Source organism: Hyaena hyaena, unplaced genomic scaffold, assembly GCF_003009895.1.
Source record: "Hyaena hyaena isolate Hyena2069 unplaced genomic scaffold, ASM300989v1 scaffold_493, whole genome shotgun sequence".
Lineage (NCBI taxonomy): Eukaryota > Metazoa > Chordata > Mammalia > Carnivora > Hyaenidae > Hyaena > Hyaena hyaena.
Window position 1 is genome coordinate 924,707 of NW_024081125.1, and position 18,492 is coordinate 943,198.

Genomic DNA, 18,492 nt, shown 5'->3' on the forward strand with positions numbered 1-18,492 from the left:
TAAATATAAACAAACGCTGCTCTAAATGGAAACATTTAAGTAGTATATGTATTAAGTGTTTCCTAGTGAAATTGTCTCTTTTAAAATATTATGTGTTGTAATGTTTTTGCGGTCAAAAAAAAACCCCAAAAACTCTGGGGGCGCCTGGGTGGCTCAGTAGGTTAAGCGTCCGACTTCGGCTCACGTCACGATCTCATGGTCTATGGGATCGAGCCCTGCGTCGGGCTCTGTACTTGCAGCTCAAAGCCTGGAGCCGGCTTCGGATTCTGTGTCTCCCTCTCTCTCTGCTCCTCTCCCATTCACGATCTGTCTCTCAAAAAAAATGTTTAAAAAACTTTAAAAAACAACTCTGAATAGCAACTCTATTCTTTTATTGCCAGATCGAAGCCAGCAGAGGTATGTTGAGATTCAGAATGTATATCTAATCAGAAATAATAGCACTGTGCTTGGTCCTGGAAGATCTGTTTTCCAACCACAGTGCACATAATTCTGTCTACAATCTTGTATGAATTAAATCACCACACTACAGGCTCTTTAAAAGAGGGAGAAATAATACCTTATTAATCTGTTGTCTTCAGACCTGGCACAGTGCTTGAAACATAATAGATGCTGCGTACAAATTTTCTATCAGTCTTAAGTGAGCAAATGGCTAAGAAAATTCCTAAACAAGCTACCACCAAAGGGTATCAGCTTGTGTCTGTGAAGTTCATGGATTCCCTTCTGATTCACTGCACCTAAACTAAGCCAGGGAGAGCGTGCATAGGCTGTTCAAGGAGTGACTTTTGAATGAATGCCCGCTTGATGTAGTCATAGAAATTGGTCTGAAATAGATCCAGGAGATGAAGTATCCTTCAGCTTTATCTTTATGTAATAAAGACTGAACTTCTTAGATTTGGGGGTCAAAAAAGGGTTGGGGTTCCTTGATTCCTTTCCCAAAATTTCTGATCTCCTCCCCTAGGATAGCTGTAAGAAATGGCAAAGACCAGGGAAACTCACATATAGGGAGTGATTTTAAGAGCAAGAATCATTAGCACTTGCCAAGTGTCACTTCTTCTCTCTTATTTGTCAGAACTTGTCACATGGCCGCACCTAGCCACAAGGAAGGCTGGGAAATGGAGTCTTTACCAGGTAGCTGGGTGCCCAGCTAAATGTATAGTAAAAGTAAGATAGAAAAAGTAAGATAGAATTAACAGTCTACAGTAAGGGGATGGTTTAAAACATTTTATTATGGGGGCGCCTAGGGAGCTCAGTCAGTTAAACGTCCAACTTCGGCTCAGGTCATGATCTCATGGTTTGTGGGTTTGAGCCCCACATCAGGCTCTGTACTGATAGCTCGGAGCCTGGAGCCTGTTTCAGACTCTGTGTCTCCCTCTCTCTCTGACCCTCCCCTGCTTTCTCTCTCTCTCTCTGTCTCTCTCTCTCAGAAATAAATAAAACATTAAAAAAATTTAAAACATTTTATTATGGAAAATTTTAAGCAAATAAAACATGCTAATAAATTGCCTTGGGCTCACCATCAATCTTCAGCCACTGTCAACATTTATGAATCTTATTTCATTCCCCACAACCCCCTTCCCCACCACTACATATTGTTTTTATGGATTTCAAAAAAGTGTGGTAAAATCTACATAAAATAATTTTGGATTATTTTTAGCATGACATTTTACCTACCAATACTTCAAAATGCCTCTCTGATATGATCTTTCAAAACATAGTCATCTGCCACTTTTCGTATAACAAAATTAACAATGATTTGTCAATATCATCTCATTTCCAGTCCGTATTAAAATTTCCCCATATGCCAAAAAAAGAAAAAAAAATCTATTTATGGTTCATTCAAATCAGAATCCAGACAAAGTTTGTCTGTTGCATTTGGTCATTATGTTTTCGGAACCTCCTTTATTCTGCAACGTCTCCCACTTTCTAAAATGTCATCAATTTATTGGGCACTCTCCCCCGTGATCCTAGGCAAGCACTGATCTTTTCACTGTCTCCATAGTTTTGCGTTTTTCAGAATGTCACGTATTGTCATTGGAATCATAAGGTACATAGCCTTTTATCAGTGGCTCCCTTCACTTAAGAATTTTCATTGAGGGTTCCTCCATGTATTTCCAACACTCAATAGCTCATTTCTTTGTATCGTTGAATAACATCTCATTGTATTAATGGATCATAGTTTGTTCATCCACTCACCTGTGGAAGGACATCTTGGTGGCTTCCAAGTTTGGGCACTTATGCATAAAACAGCTATACACATCTGTATGTGGGTTTTTCTGTGCACAGAAGCTTCAACTCATTTGGGTAAATACCAAGGAGCAGGATGGCCAGATCAATGGGAAGACAATTGTTAAAAAAGAAAAAACAAGCCCAGTGTGGAGTCTTTTGCTCTCTGCAACAGCAAACGGGGATTTAACTACAGTTTCAACCGCTCCTAAGAATGGGATCTTTTAAAAGTCCACCTGACATTTCCAGATCAGCCCTAGTGATGGTCACCTGTGTAACACAAACCCTGCCGTTCCCTTCCACTCACCCCCAAAGATGACGGTCTGGCCGAAACAATCCTTTCTTTTCTTTTGCTAATAACTTCTTGTGTTGCCGCTCTTTCTATAGAAACCTTCCGCTTTATAGAACTCCTCCGAACATCTCTCTCTACTTCTTGCGGGATGGGCTCTTGCCCGACTCTTGAGTCCCTTAATAAAACCAATTAGACCTTCAAATTTACTCTGTTGAATCTTTTTTTTTTTTTTTTTTTTTTTTTTTTTTTTTTTTTTTTTTTTTTTTTTTTTTTTTTTTTTTTTTTTTTGCTAACACTATGTTTAGCTCTGTGGGAAACTGCTGACCTGTCTTCCAAAGTGGCTATTTTGTTTTTTGTATTCCCAATGACAAATGTGTTTCTGTTGCTCTGTAACTTACTGGCATGTAGCATTGGCAGTGTCCTGGATGTTGGCCATTCTAATAGGTGTGAAGTGGTATCTCCTTGTTTTCCTTTGCAAATCCCTAATGACCTATGGTGGTGAGCATCCTATTAAATACTTTCTTGCCATCTGTATATCTTTGTTGGTGGAGTGTCTATTCGGATTGTTTTTTTACTTTTTATTTTTTATTTTTTTAATTAAAAAAATTTTTAATGTCTATTTATTTGTGAGAGAGACAGACAGACCACAAGCCAGGGAGGGGCAAAGAGAGGAGGAGACACAGAATCCGAAGAAGGCTTCAGGCTCGGAGCTGTCAGCAAAGAGCCCGACGCAGGGCTCGAACCCACAAACTGCGAGTTCGTGACCTGACCCAAAGTCGGACGCTTATCCAGCTGAGCCACCCAGGTGCCCCATGCCTGTCCTTCATCTTCTGAATAGTCTTCTGCACGTACAGAAATTCCTGTCTGTGGAGTCCTGCCTCCCAATATGAGATGTGGTGATGGTGCAGAAAGGGCATCAGAGGGCTACTCCGGGTACCTCTCCCCTGGGATCACAGGTGCAGGGACTTCCTCATCCGACTTGGGTACCATTCTCCAAGCTTTACCTTAAATTTGGTTCTCTACCTCTGCTCACAATTCTTTTATTGCCCATATCCTTTACTTATTTCATTGATTTGAAGAGAATTCAGAGCCTTTGATCACCCAAACAATAAACAAAACCCCTCCAGCATTACTAACTGCCTGTCCTTTTCATTTACTTCTTTCTGCTTCATCATCCAGAGTCCATTTCTTTTGCTTGGAACTAAGCATGTTGACTGATCAGTTTCCTCAGGACTCAGGCTCCCGGGACCCCGAGAAACAGAGGTGAACTTTCAAGCACTTGTGTTTACAGGAGTTTTGCTACAAAAACATTTGCGGGGACCAAAATAGCACAGATGGCCATCTGAGACTGGACGCCAGATTGTTTATATCAGTGAGTTACCCCGTGGGACAGGCAGGAACAGAAAAACCGGAAACGAAAGATGCTGGATTTAGAAGAATCATCTTCAGTGTGAAAATCTCTCAGCACCAGCCCTTCTTCGGAGGCAATAATCAAGACGTATATTGGGCTACAGTAGAAAGTTAGATTTTAAGGAGACCTCAGGATTAAAACTTAGATTGTCTCATCTGTTGCCTGGGTGATGCCTTGGACAAGACCCTTGACATTTCTTTCTTTTTTAATAATCTTTTTTAAAAGTTTATTTATTTATTTTGAGAGAGAGAGAGAGAGAGAGAGCGAGCCTCAAGCAGCCTTTGCACCGTCAGTGCCGAGCCTGAAGCAGGGCTCCAACTCATGAACCATGAGATCATGACCTGAGCCAAAATCCAGAGTTGGACGTTCAACTGACCGAGCCACTCAGGCGCCCTATCATATACTTTTTAGACAAAGACAATGCATCTGTGAAGAGCTGATGGGACAAAGAGAACTTAACTTTGGGAAGTTCAGTTAGTAAGGAATTCTAAACAGCATTTGGGCTGGGGTAGTAAATTAGTAAAGAGTAACAAGGGCTTCTCTATACAGCCTTCCCAGCTCTAAATTTTCCATCTCTGGTGATAAGGATGTCTTTTTACCTCCTGGTGCAGGGAGAGGACCTTTCATATGAGAGATTTATTTCCTGCTTTCCAGAAGATGGAGGAAGATCTGAGTGTCCTTCCTCCACTGGCTGTCTCTTAAGTGATTTATTTTTAACTTTTTTTAACGTTTATTTATTTTGGAGAGACAGAGAGCATTAGTGAGGGCGGAGAGAGTGGGAGACACAGAATCTGAGGCAGGATCCAGGCTCTTAACACAGAGCTGGATGCGGGACTCGAACTCACAAACTGTGAGATTGTGACCTGAGCCGAAGTCGGATGCTTAACCAACTGAGCCACGCAGGTGCCCCTTAAGTGATTTTTATTTCAAATAACCAATGGGTTATTTGGGGAGGCTTGGCCTCGGCTCTATAGTACTTCCATCAGCCACTTTCCAGGGCACTTGGGCAGCCCCCCGTCGGGGGGGATGGGCCTGTCCTGGTGTTAGCCGCCTCACGCGTGTGCTGTCTCTTCTTCTCATCACCAGATGACCGTTTTCTAGTCTATTTATACCCTCAGTAACACAGGAACTACCACAGGCCTTTCGGAAACCTGGAGCAACACCATCAAAATGAAACAAGACCACATAGACGCAAGTGCAGCCTCTGTAACTGACAATTATTAGGAAATACACCAACGAGCCGTGATGTGGAAGCTGAGATACATGGTACTTGTTAGCTAAGAATTAGTGTGGTTGCGTAAGACAAAAACGAAGATTATAATTTCCCTTGAGAAGGTGAAGATAACAGGGACGCCTGGGTGGCTCAGTCGGTTAAGCGTCAGACTTCAGCTCAGGTCATGATCTCACGGTTCGTGGGTTCGAGCCCCGCGTCGGGCTCTGTGCTGACAGCTCAGAGCCTGGAGCTGCTTCAGATTCTGTGTCTCCCTCTCTCTCTCTCTCTCTCTCTCTCTGAAATGAAAAAACAAAAAAAAAAAGGTGAAGGTACAGGTGGTTTAGCGTGCCACTATTCAAGGAGTGGGCCCTGGCCTGCCACTTATCCTTGGGCCTCTGTGAGGCAAGTTCAAAAACAGGACATTTAAATACCTTTTAGGAAGGTGACAGCATAATTGTATGTCCGCTGAGTCTAATAACAGAAAATTGGGGCTTGTATTTTTTACGTCTTTTTAGAATTTCTTTTTTTTTATTAATACATTTATATTGTACAAAAATTGCTCAGTGACAGACTGAAAATCCATTTTTAAAAAATGTCCTCTTCCCCCAGTAGCTTGGGAAGACCTAGTTAACATGTTTCCGCATGGACTTTGACTTTGGGGAACTCTGTCCCTGGACGGGTGAGGCTCCAGCCACGCTCCATCTTTGGACCCACATTCCCACATGGAATGCCACCGAGGGTCCCCCGGGACTGAACTAATCCCTCTTAGCAAGTAATTTTGCCTAAAATGGCACCTATGTGATTTGAAAGCTAACTGTACCTAGACCCCAACTCTGCACAGACTATCTACAAGGAAGAGATTAAAATCTACATTCAAGGGTGCCTGGGAGACTCAGTCCGTTAAATGTCCGACTCTTGGTTTCAGCTCGGGTCATGATCTCACAGTTCGTGGGTTTGAGCCCCCCATTGGGCTCTGTGCTGACAGCACCGAGTCTGCTTGGGATTCTCTGTCTCCCTCTCTGCCCCTCCCCTGCTGCTCTCTCTCTCTCACACACACACACAATAAATACATAAATATTTGAGAAAAACAAGCTGTGTTCAGCCTCTACTTGTTTTCTGTGGTCACTACAGACGGGCCAGTCTTCCCACGGGGACTTTCCGTCTGTCAGCAGAGCGGAGCTCTCGACGTGGATTAATTCTGCCCTTGCACACCCATTTCAGTAGCTGCGGCACCGCTGCCTGGGCCAGACAGAACTACGTGTAGAAACGCTGCTGTCTAGAACATTCACAGCCGTTGGGACATCCCGAGGGTTATGACAATGACACAAAAACTCTGCAGATGAATACTGGGTAGGAGGGGCATCAGTTCTAAGAAAATAGGATTGGAGCTTTGACTCTGTTATTTAAGAAATAAGGACACCGTTATAACATGAACATCCGTGTGTTATTTCTTGGGTATTTTCATGACAGCAGCTCATTTCCATCCTCACAGTGGGGCTGTTACCATTTCCATTTCAGGTGGGAGATCCGAGGCCCGGGAAAGTTAGAGACTTCCCTATGGTCCCCGGGAGAACTGACCGCTGGCGAAGGGTGCAGGGGAAGCTCTCCTGTCCTGTGCTCTTGCCTGTGCGGGGATGTGGGCCTCAGAGCAGAACCCTGGAGGCCGTTCTGTCCCCACGAGCCCCCATGAGCCCTGTTTGGGAGCAGCTGTGGGTCTCAGGCACCAGTTCACATCCCCTTGTTGGGGGGGCGGGGGGTGGGGAGAGCACAGCTAGAAACACAGAAGACAGGCGGGTTGGGGGACAAGGCCTGGTGGCCCCAGGTTCTTTTTTTATATATATATTTTAAATGTTTTTTAATTTTTAACTTTTAGATGTTTATTTATTTTTGAGAGAGACAGAGCACGAGTGGGAGAGGGGCAGAGAGAGAGAGGGGCACAGAATCCGAAGCAGGCTCCAGGCTCCGAGCTGTCAGCACAGAGCCTGACGCGGGGCTGGAACCCATGAACTGTAAGATCATGACCTGAGCCACAGTCGGGCGCTTAACCGACTGAACCACCCAGGTGCCCCAATGTTTATTTATTTTTGAGAGAGAGAGAGAGACAGACAGATAGTGAGCAAAGGAGGGGCAGAGAGAAGGAGATACAGAATTCAAAGCAGGCTCCAGGTTCTGAGCTGTCAGCACAGAGCCACACACAGGGCTCAAACTCGCAAACCACGAGATCATGACGTGAGTTGAAGTTGGACACTCAACTAACTGAGCCACCCGGGCAACTCCCCCCCCCAACCAGTGGCCCCAAGTTCTTATTCTAACTCTGCCAGGCAGCATGTGAATGAATTTCTTTTACCCAACATCAGCCTTCTCATGGGCAGGATGCCCACTTCCCAGGATGATGTGAGTTTCACGATGGTGTAAGGGTTCTCTCTAGCCTGGGAGAATGTTCAAGAAGGGCAGCTACTGGGAACCATAGACCCGCTTTTCTCTCCAGCTCCTCACTGACCTTATTCTTGCACTTTCACCAACGTTGAGCCTGTGAGCCCAGGACGCCTTCCGTACAAGAGCGTTTAATGAACAAGCTGCACACACGTAACCCAACTCAACAGCCGGGTCTAAGGCAAGTGTCGCCGAGGCCGCTGGTTAGTCGCCTGTCCCCACCTACGTCCCTCCTCCCGCAGGAAGTCCCTTTAGCAGAGTGTGCAGCCAAAGGACGCCTCTCCTGACTCCCTAGTCGCTGTCCTCGTGACTGGGCTTGGGGAGGAGATGAGACGTGGTGTGCTGTGTGCTTGTCCCCAAAAGTCTCAAAAAGATCCCTTCTGCCTTCCTACAGTGCGGAACACACGTGTGTCGTTGGTGGGAGGACAGACACCACTTTGGAGCAGGGGACACAGATGGCACTCTAGGGACGATGCAGCTAGAACGACGCTGGGAACAGTGACGAAAGCTGCGGAGCCAGCCCTGGACTGGCGGCCTGTCTCCTAAGAGACAAAATGAAAACTCTGACCACGCGTAGGCCAGGGCTCTGCTGGCTTTCCTGCCAGAGGCAGCTGACATTGATCCCAAATAACACAGCAGCCAATAGGAAGGAAAATGTCCCGTCTTTACATCTGACCTGTTTCTGGCATAGTCGGCATGTCCAAAATAAAGGGGTGGGTGTGGCATCAAGTTAAGACAAGATGGCACACAGCTGGGTCCAGGCTTTGGCGACCTGAACGCAGGATATATCTTCCTCTCATGTCCGCCGCCGCCGGAGAGTCCGATGTGTTTTCACCCTGGGTTTGCTCCTCGTGTCCGTTCGGGCAGAGGGCGGGCTGTGCGCAACACCAAGGAGGTTTGTAAGGGGCTCCTGGTGTCTGTGTTCGGAAGATTGGAAATGCAGAGACAGCAAGGCGAGAGGAGAGGGTGTCCGCTGTGCGGGGCAGAGGGGCGCAGGGGCGGAGGAGGTGACGGAGAGCAGCATGGGGGCCCCACAGGGTGCCGGCGGGGACGGATGCTTGGTGCCCTGGGGACCTGGGACCCGGATCCCACCAGGGGTTCCCAAGCCTCAGAGTGGAACAGCAGCAGAGCAGCGGAAGGGACATCGGGGCTGGGCTGACAGGTGATGGGTAACCCCGTGGCAGTCCCCGCACTGTGGGCAGAAGACCTTGGGCAAGGAGAGACGAAGCAGACACCTAACAGGCATCCCAACTTAACCTGCTCACATTCAGTCTTCAAGCTGCCCCGCCCACATCCCCGCACCTCAGTGCACAGCACTGGCATCGTTCCCGCCAAACCTCGAGCCTTTCTCGACCCTTCTTCTCTCACAGCCCACACCCAACCCATTAGCAACTCCAGAAGGTCAAGTACATTCCCAAGTACATCTGCATTCAGTCGCTGCTCACTGGTCTTCAGCAGTGTCCTCTCCGCCCCACGCTGCGGCAATGGCCTCCCAGCTGGCCTCCAGTGGATCGCAGCTCACTCGGGGTAAAAGCCAAAGCCCTTACGACATCCTATGGGGCCGGCCCTCCCTGATCTAGTGCACTCCTACCTCTCCCCCGACCCCCACTCACTGCTTTAGCCACACAGGACCCTTCATGTCCCTTAAACACACTAGCTGTGGTCTCATCTCAGTGCCTTTGCACCTGCTGCCCTCCCTGTTTGGGAAGCTCTTCCCCCACACATTCTGGTGACTTGTCCCTGCATCTCCTTGGGGTCTAAGGTCAAATGTCTGTCTCTCCTTGAGGCCTTCTTGACTAGTAATATCTCACTTCCCCATCTGCTCCCAACCTGATTGCCCTTCCTTGGCCTTTCTGCTGGTGTTCACCTATACGTATGTGACCTGCTATATATTTTGCCTATTTTTTTGGTTCACGTCTATCTCCCCTGACTTAGAATGTGAGCTTACCAACAAGGACTTTGGTTTCATTGACTACTTGATACTCAGCAACCAGAACGGTGCCTGATCCCTAGTGGATGTGCAATAAATATGCCGTGTTGCCTTCGGATTGCCTCCTTTTCTCCTTCCTCTTGCTTCCCTAGATTACACGGATCCACCCAATGGTGCATTAGTACATAAGCTTCACTAGGGCTCTGTTTTCAGGGGAGCCCAGGCTACTAGAGTCACTCACTGGAGGCCCTGAGGCTGGCTGGAGACAGATCCGGGTTCAAACCCTGGCAAGCAGTCTACTGCCTCACTGCTATCACTGGTGTTTATTCCCGGAGCTTCATGTGCAAAGACTCGAGGCCAGTTAATCGTCAGAGAAGGCACATTCCCGGGGTGCCTGGGGGACTCAGTTGGTTAAGCATCCGACTTCGGCTCAGGTTATGATCTTGCAGTTTGTGAGTTCAAGCTCCACATCAGGCTCTGAGCTGATGGCTCAGAGCCTGGAGCCTGCTTCGGATTCTGCGTCTCCCCCTCTCTCCACCCCTCCCAGGCTCATGCTCTGTCTCTCTCAGTCTCTCAATAATAATAAAAAAGAAAAGAAAAGAAAGAAAAGGCACATTCCCAACAGTCTCTACAGCTTGAAACCCAACTGGCTTCACTTCTACCCTGGCCTCGGTAGTCTCGGCGGGGACACAGGAAAGGTGGTGCAATTTCTGACCGGCAAAGACACAGACACACATGGAAATAAAAAGGTATCAATGAAATGGACAGTTTGTGAAGTTTATACTTAAAAATTTTCTTAAGAATCCATGTGATTTTCCAGGACCACTCATCATAGCACCGAGCCTATGCTGTTCCTTAATAGAAAACGGTCAAAGAGCAAATACTCCAGTTAATTTCCCACAGGTATAAATTATGCAAATAGTCATTTATATCTTCATTTACAACGATCAATAAATAAGAGTGCACATTCATACGATTTCTTTTTACAAAGACCCCTTTTTACAAAGTGACGGCTATATATATATATATCCTAAATAGACAAAATAATCCTTGTTCTACAAAATAACATTTCACTTTTTTTCAATAATTCTCTTGCGCCCTCAATAAAAATGTCCAGACATTTGTCCATGAAGCTCTGCCATGACAGAGAAAGAAACTGTAGCATTGAATCTGTGAGACACACTGCAGACCTTGAAATAAACACCTGTCGCCGTCCAATGGAACAGGCTTGTTGCCAAGTTCAGTCCTCTGTCCCAACGATGTACTGTGGTAGGGAAAAACCATTTTTCCGATCCATCTTTGGCTGCAATGCAGGTGATGCAGGCACTATCTTATGGTGCAATTTCAAGCACAAACCCTTCCCTCCCCACCCACCCACAGGTACGGTGCCCCGTCAGGGACATTCTACCCAAAGGTGCTGCCCTTTGGCTTCAGGGATCCCGTGTTAGAAGACGCACAGCTGGATTCCACTGAGATTTCTCTACCTGTTTATTTGGAGTCGGCTAGAGAAAGGGGGTAAAGCTGGGAAGCGTAGAAAGGTTCTGTTTACAGCCCTTTGCTCCCACCACTGAACTTTCGCATTTGGAACAGATTTCCCCAGGAAACTGCCTTCGATGCCAACCTAATTCAAGGAGATCAGTTTAGGTCAGGGAGCCCGAGGAAGCGGATCTCCTCTGTTCTCCTCCCAACTTTGATCCCCACTCCTCTCACAGCCTACACTTTGTTTCACCAAACCCTTCCAGAAGGCACCTTCATCAGGTCTTAAGGCCAGAAGCCATGTTCTAAGCTTTGGATTTCACTTACAAAATACAGAGATGCGTTTATTTTAAGCAAAGAGGTCACTTACTGAGCTTAAAAAAATATCGAACTTGCTAACCTTTGGATTTTTCAACCCAGGAAGGACTTTTAAAAAGATTTTCCAACTTCTGGGGCACCTGGGTGGCTCAGTCGGTTAAGTATCCGACTTCGGCCCAGGTCATGATCTCACGGTTCGTGAGTTCGAGCCCCGTGTCAGGCTCTGTGCTGACAGATAGCTCAGAGCCTGGAGCCTCCTTCAGATTCTGCCTCCCTCTCTCTCTGACCCTCCCCTGCTCACGCTCTCTCTCTCTCTCTCTCAGAAATAAATAAAATATTTAAAAAAAAATAAAAAAAAAAAGAGTTTCCAACTTCTGACCCAGAGAGGTCAATGAATTATTCAAGGTGTCACAGCAGGTGAGCCACAGCCCAGATGTGGGCTCCCTAGTCCTCCTTGTCAACTCTCCAGGTTATGGAAATTCCTGGAGTTTCCTTTCAAGAAGTGGTTCCATCCTTGCCTGACATTTAGGAACACAGGCAATCATGGCTGTTCTTCCTCAGAGCATAGTCTTGCAGAGAACATTCTATTGACTTTAGGTGAGGCTGAAAGGAGTGGTAGCTGATGCACATGGAATAAACCAAAAAGGCATTTCTGTTTTTGCAGTACTACAAAAAATCACAACTTTTAAACTTAAAACAAAGGAAACGTTAAGTATTCCTATGTCACAGACTGACCAATTATGACTTCATGTCCCTATGTTAGCGTGCTATGGCCAGCACCGTGAGATGCAGTTGTTTTTTGAAGGAGAGAGCCCAATTTCCTGCTCTGAAAAGCAGGTGTTGGCAGGTGGAGAGGTGATGAGCTGGGGCAGGATGCAGAGTTAATTGGTAGTTGAAGTTTCTGAGGTTAGATGCTGAGATTTTACTGCTAGAGGTTCTTTTTTTAAAAAATTTTTTAATGTTTATTTTTTAGAGGGAGAGAGACAGAGAGACAGAGCATGAATGGGGGAGGAGCAGAGAGACATAGAATCCGAAGCAGGCTCCAGGCTCTGAGCTAGCTGTCAGCACAGAGCCCGACGCGGAGATCGAACTCACGAACTGTGAGATCATGACCCGAGCATAAGTCGGATGCTTAACCGACTGAGCCTCCAGGAGCCGCACTGCTAGAGGTTCTTTAGAGTCAATCATTTCGGTTGCAAATTTGCAACCCTAGGCTAAAACATGAATTTGGGGCCTCTCCAGTCATTGTTATGCGAGCATGAAGGGGACACTTAAGTGATTCTGATTCGGGGTTGGGAGGGGAGTACCTGTGCAGAAACTTGGGGGGGAAGGAAGGCGGGGCACAGCAACGTGAGTAACCAAGTTCAGTACCTTCCCGACTCTGGGCATCTCCACCCACAGCTGCCAACTAGGCCAAAGTCATCAAGAAGCAGAACCCCGTGAGGGTAGAGTTTTATTTTCTAAGCAGTGAAGTCCAGGGTGAAAATCAGGGTTTGCAGATAAGAGTCCCATGTTCCTGGCCCTCCCCTTCCTGGCTCGGTGACCTTGGTTGTTTTGTTTTGTTTTGTTTCCCCTCCCTAGGCTTTAGCTTCAGGTCTGAAATGACCTCCCATGGTTGTGCTGAGGGTCCAGTGAGTAATGGGTATATGTGGCTTCAATTTCCTCTTTAAAAGGCTCGGGTTAGATTTGAGACCCAGCAGCTGGTGGAACGGAAGGCAGCCAGGAGGGGCTGCAAAGCAGCTCTGGTCAATGGAACGTAAGGAAAGAAGGCATCTGAAAAGCCTGGAGAGGAAGGGGGTGCAGCATAAGGAGCTACTGGACACTTTTCAGCGTCAATGGCATACTTGCAAGGAAGCACAATTCCTTCAACATGTGTGTACACGGGGCCACGCCGCACAGAAGACGCTCAGAGGGCTTAATAGTAGTCATCCAGATACCAGGTGACAGAGCAGGGACTCAAACCTAGATCTGGCCGATTCCCAAACCTGCGCGTTCCCCATCCCACAATACCTCCCGGAGCAGGAGGAGGAGGAGGAAGGGAGTGAGGACTTAAGGAAGATTGTTTCAGCTGGACGGACCCCTGCTGCATGAAAGCTAGACCTGGCCTCTGGGTGTCGGGAATTTACAAAGTTAGCCGTGGGATCGGCCCACAGACGGTTGAGTTGTGCTTGCATTTAAAATTTTTTAATGTTTATTTTTGAGAGAGAGAGAGAGAGAGTGAACGTGAGGGCAGAGAGAGGGAGACACAGAATCCGAAGCAGGGTCCAGGCTCCGAGCTGTCAGCACAGAGCCCGACGTGGGGTTTGAACTCATGAACCGTGAGATCATGACCTGAACCGAAGTTGGATACTTAGCTGCCTGAGCCACCCAGGTGTCCCGAACTGTGCTTGTCGTTAAGAACGACGTGGTCAAACAGCACAAAATACTGGTTGTCTTTCTGGCTTGTTGATGCGACGGCCCTGGGGGGGCGAGGAACTGCTTGCTTGGTGTGTTTTCCTCAAGGTTTTCTGAATAAATCACAAATGCAAGCAAGTCACTCTCCCCGGCTCTGTGGAGCAGGGTGGTGTCTACAGACTCCAGGGCAGGCCGGGGTGCACAGGGACCCACGGGTCCTCTGCGGGCTCGCGGAGAAGCCAGAGATTCCAAGTCTCTGGGAGCGGCCCAGTTACTCGCCACACTCACCCCACGCCCGAGCTCAGTCCTGTGATCAACGGTGAAGTGATAAGGCCTGAATGTCACTGTTAAGCAAGGAGGGCCTAACCACATGGAGTCTACACACGACAGAACTGTTAGACCCGGGGCACAATTCACCCCAAAGCCATGCTTCTCAGGCACCCGGCTCACTTCCAGAAACCGCTGTCCTTCCTCCAGGAAATGCCTGACGAGAGGCGGGGTCGAAAGATCTGTGGATTCCGCGTCCGGCAAGGAAGCTACATCCCCTCTCTTGGCTCCCTCACCCGGGCTAACTGTCAAGGCAAAGTCTGTGGCGATGTTCAGCCAAGACGCATGAGATCGCCCATGCCAGCTCTTAGCCCTCAGCTTCTCACCTCAGGTCCTGGACTCTGTCCTGGGAGCCGCCCACTCCCAGCTGGAAGGGTCAGAGGAATGACCTGCTATTGGGTGGGGGGTTGGGGGTCCAGGGGCCAGCTGCAGGCCCAGCATGTCAAATCTTCCCCCAGAGGCCATTTCAGCAGAGATTATTCAACGTCGGGGAGTGAGAAAGAACAAACCTGGAGCTGGAGAGCTTTATGTGTTTGCTTCCCGGCAAGAGCATCGCCGAGAATGGTCTAAGAAGCCACGCCGGCCTGGAATTCCAACACAGCCCACTCTGGGGGCTTTAGGACGTGAAGCTGAGTACAGGTGGCTAATTTGGCAGAGAACCCCCCCCTCCCAGGAAGGTCTGTATACAGAAAGACAGGCTGCATCTCAAAATGCCAGTGGGCCTTTGAGTCCCATCGCATGACTGCACGCCTGCGACAGAACCAGAGTAGTTCTTACCAAAGAAGTTTTGATGGATTCCGAGAGTCGGTAAGACACATTCTTCACCTGTTTACGCCCACGTGTGTGTGAGAGACTGGCGTCTGAGGTTCTGAGTCCTTGGCAAGGAGGGAGAGGCAGGATAGCCTCAGCGGCTGGAGGATGTAGTTTTGTAGGAAACATAACTGGGCGGGGCGGGGGGGGGGGCTGCGTAGGTCGGTCGGTTAAGCATCTGACTCTAGGTTTCAGCTTAGGTCATGGTCTCATGGTTCTGAGCTGACGACATGGAGCCTGATGGGGATTCTCTCTCCTCTTTCTCTGCCCCTCCCCTGCGTGCACACAGTCTCTCGCTCTCAAAATAAATAAACTAAAAAAACCCCACCATAATTGGGAATCAAGATGACCATACTGGGGTCACTAACTAGCAGTGTGACTAGTCACGTCCCCTTCCTGACCGTCGGTGTTCTTATTGCTTAGATGAAGTGCTAGGCCCCTACGAGGTCCCTAACGCTACCGAATATCCTATGACTTCTAGAGATTGACCAAAGAGGCAGCCTTCTAAGCAGCTCTCGCCTTACAAGGAGCAGACACAGGGCGTGGGGTAAAGGGCTGGCGGAACTTGGCCGCACCCCAGCGAAGAAGAAGCAGTGAGTGTCCCGGTGGCTGTCGTGGGCAGTGACGGTGTACTCCCTGCAGGAGCCCCTCTCCCCACAGAGGCCAGGTCTGGCCAGGACAGGAGGGGAAGCTCACCAAGTTTCGAAGAGCCGACCAACATAGAGGACACCCTGTTCGCCAGCAGACACGAGCGTGGACCGACCACCTGCTTCGGAAAGGCAGCAAGCGTGGTGAGCGGGACCCGGGGACCATGGGACGCCCTGCACTGGAGCCTGAGGGGAGATCGGACATCCAGGTGTCTGGGGGCAAGGGGCGGGTGAGGAGGAAAGGAAGGAGAATCACTTCTTTACGGGGCATTTCGCACGCCCTTCATAACCCTCTTCTGGGCCTGGCACAGAATTACGCGAGGGCACTTGGCCGGCCACGGCTCAGCAGACGGCCACGGCCCGAGCCCCGGCCAGGTTCGTAGGGCGGGTCCACAGGTGAGTGCACAGAACAGCAAGCCACCTAACGATGCCATGAGAAGGCTCAAGTGGGATCTGCGGTTCAAGGCGGCGTGTGGAGCACACGGGTTCCTTTCGTCCCACGTGAGACCCCACAAGAACAAGAGCAAAGGAACAGAGAGTCTCTGCACTCATGAAGACAGTGGGAGGCACAGGGGATGAGAGGAGGTGAAAGATGCCGACCCATTCGTGGCAGGAGCTGAGCTGCTGGAGGGGAGGGCGGGGCAGAGGACCGGCCAGCACACCCGGCAGAGGCGCACCAGTCCCGGCTGCAGCCCTACTCCAGAGGGGCGGGGCTACGGCCCACGGACACCAAGCACCGTGAGGCAGGAGCAATTCAATGAGTCTAAGTACTGACTGTGAAGAGAATGCCCGCCCGCTCAGGACGGGAGCACGCAGGTGCGTGCTAGGATCTCCAGGCACAGCTCTAAGTCTGGGCACTGCACAAAGACGCTTGGCTAAGGGAATGACTGAGAGTTACAAATCTAGTCCTTGCTCTGCTCCTAAAGTCTTGTCCTTGCTCAGGTCTACATCTCCTGGGGGAAAGGGGCAAAAGATGCCATCTGCCAGCCAAAGCCAAGCGCTCATGGATGGCTTCTGCCTGGTGGGGACATCCTTCTTGAAGCCATTCATCCAGAGGGAATGGCTTTTTTTGAAATTATAGGAGGACACTACATCGGTCAGTAGCAGCTCTATTACGTCCCTCTTTTGCAGGCAGGAGAGAAGTGAAGATACCTCTAAAGAAACACATTAAGCCCCAGAAAAGACCTGCAATTGATAAGTGGAGTCTTCTGATGAAAACTCCCGGTGGCAACACAGAAAAGCCCACCGGTTGACAAAGAGCTTCCAGCCCGTTTTCTGATGTGTCGCTCTTCAGTATGAATGGATCCACAGAGCCACCAGATATTTGAAGAAAGCCTGTAAAGTGAACGGCAGAGCCTGCGACTAACCAAGAGGCAGGAAACTTCAAGAAAACAAAGCCAACACAGGGAGCAGGAAAGAGCTTCCCCAGACCCACTAATCATGGACATCCACAGAGAGAGAAGATTTGCATCCATGAACCAAGAACAGGATACTATAAAATGTAAACAAGAGAACAGCAACAAAATGTTCTGGAAGTTAAGCATTTGCCCTTCATCATATACACGAGAACATGAGCTGAGTACCTCGCCCTGAAACCAGATCCCCAAAACAAAGAGACTATGAATGGAAAAGATAAAAAAAAAAAATTTAAGGAGTATAGCACAGAAGGTCCAATATTGGACGAACAGGTGGTCCAGAAAGAAAGGATGTGAACCCTTATGAGAAGATTTTAAGAAATTTCCCATGAGAGCCCAGCACGAGGTTCACACTATTGAGGACACACTACCATCAGGACAGCTCGGAACACTAAAAATGAAGGAATCTTGACTGCTTCCTGGGAAATGGGGAGAAACCCAGGTCACACGTAGAGGCCTGGGCATCCGGATGGGGCCAGAGATCTCAACAACTACACTGGCAGGGGTGGGGGTGGAGAGAGGTATTCTCCACCTGCAATCCCATACCCTGGGTACAGGCAGAATCAAGATATTTTAAAGTCTGTACAACCTCAAAATATTTAAATACTGACTTCCCATGATACTTTTCTCAGGAAGTTACTATAGAATGTGCGACACCAAAAACAAACAACAAAAACACACAAAAAGATGATTGAATCAAGGGGGAGAATTGGGCAAGAAAGGCCGTGTAATCACAGTACGTCACCTGGCCCAGGAGTGAATGGTCTTTATGCACTAACACTAACTAGAGACGCGTGAAACAACATGCTGTGACCACACAAGGAAAGCAAAGTAGCGGGTGGAGAAGGTGAGACCCCATCTACCACACCAGCAAGTCAGAGGTGTTTCTGCATCAAGTATAAAAACAAAATAAGTGGCAGCATATTGTGTAGAAATGCAAAGGTAGATAACCAGATACGGCCAAAAGGGTTGAAAGCATTGCATCTAGGGAGCCAGATTTAGGGACTTGCTGGTTTTCATTAAAAAACGTACACAGGCACCTGGGTGGCTCAGTCGGTGGAGAGTCTGACTTCGGCTCAGGTCATGATCTCACGCTCATGAGTTTGAGCCCCATGTCAGGCTCTGTGCTGAGAGCTCTTTGGATTCTCGTCTCTCTCTCTCTGCCCCTCCTCCACTTGCGCTCTCTCTCTCTCTCTGTCAAAATATAATTTAAAAATTTTTTTAAAAACCGTATAGTATTTGTTTCCTCAAAAACTATGAACATGTATTGCTAAGAATTAAAAATTGATTCTTAGAAAAAAATTAAAAGCCACGGGGTGGTTTGTCTTGAAAGATTCTGTATCCACCTTTTATATCCAACTTTCTCTTCCATGTGAGCCTACACTCAAATGGAGACTTTTTTTTTCCCCCTTTAAAGAAAAAAATCTGTTTACAGTCAGCCTGAACCAAGTGATTTTTTAGGCATCTCACCAGTGGATGGTTTTAAACAATATTACACACTCTAATCGGTGAGAGAAGAAACCTGCAGAGATTTTTCTGAACAAGGTCTAGACCCGTAAAATTCGTGTTTGGATGGGCTCCTCCCTGGCTCCTCCAACATCTA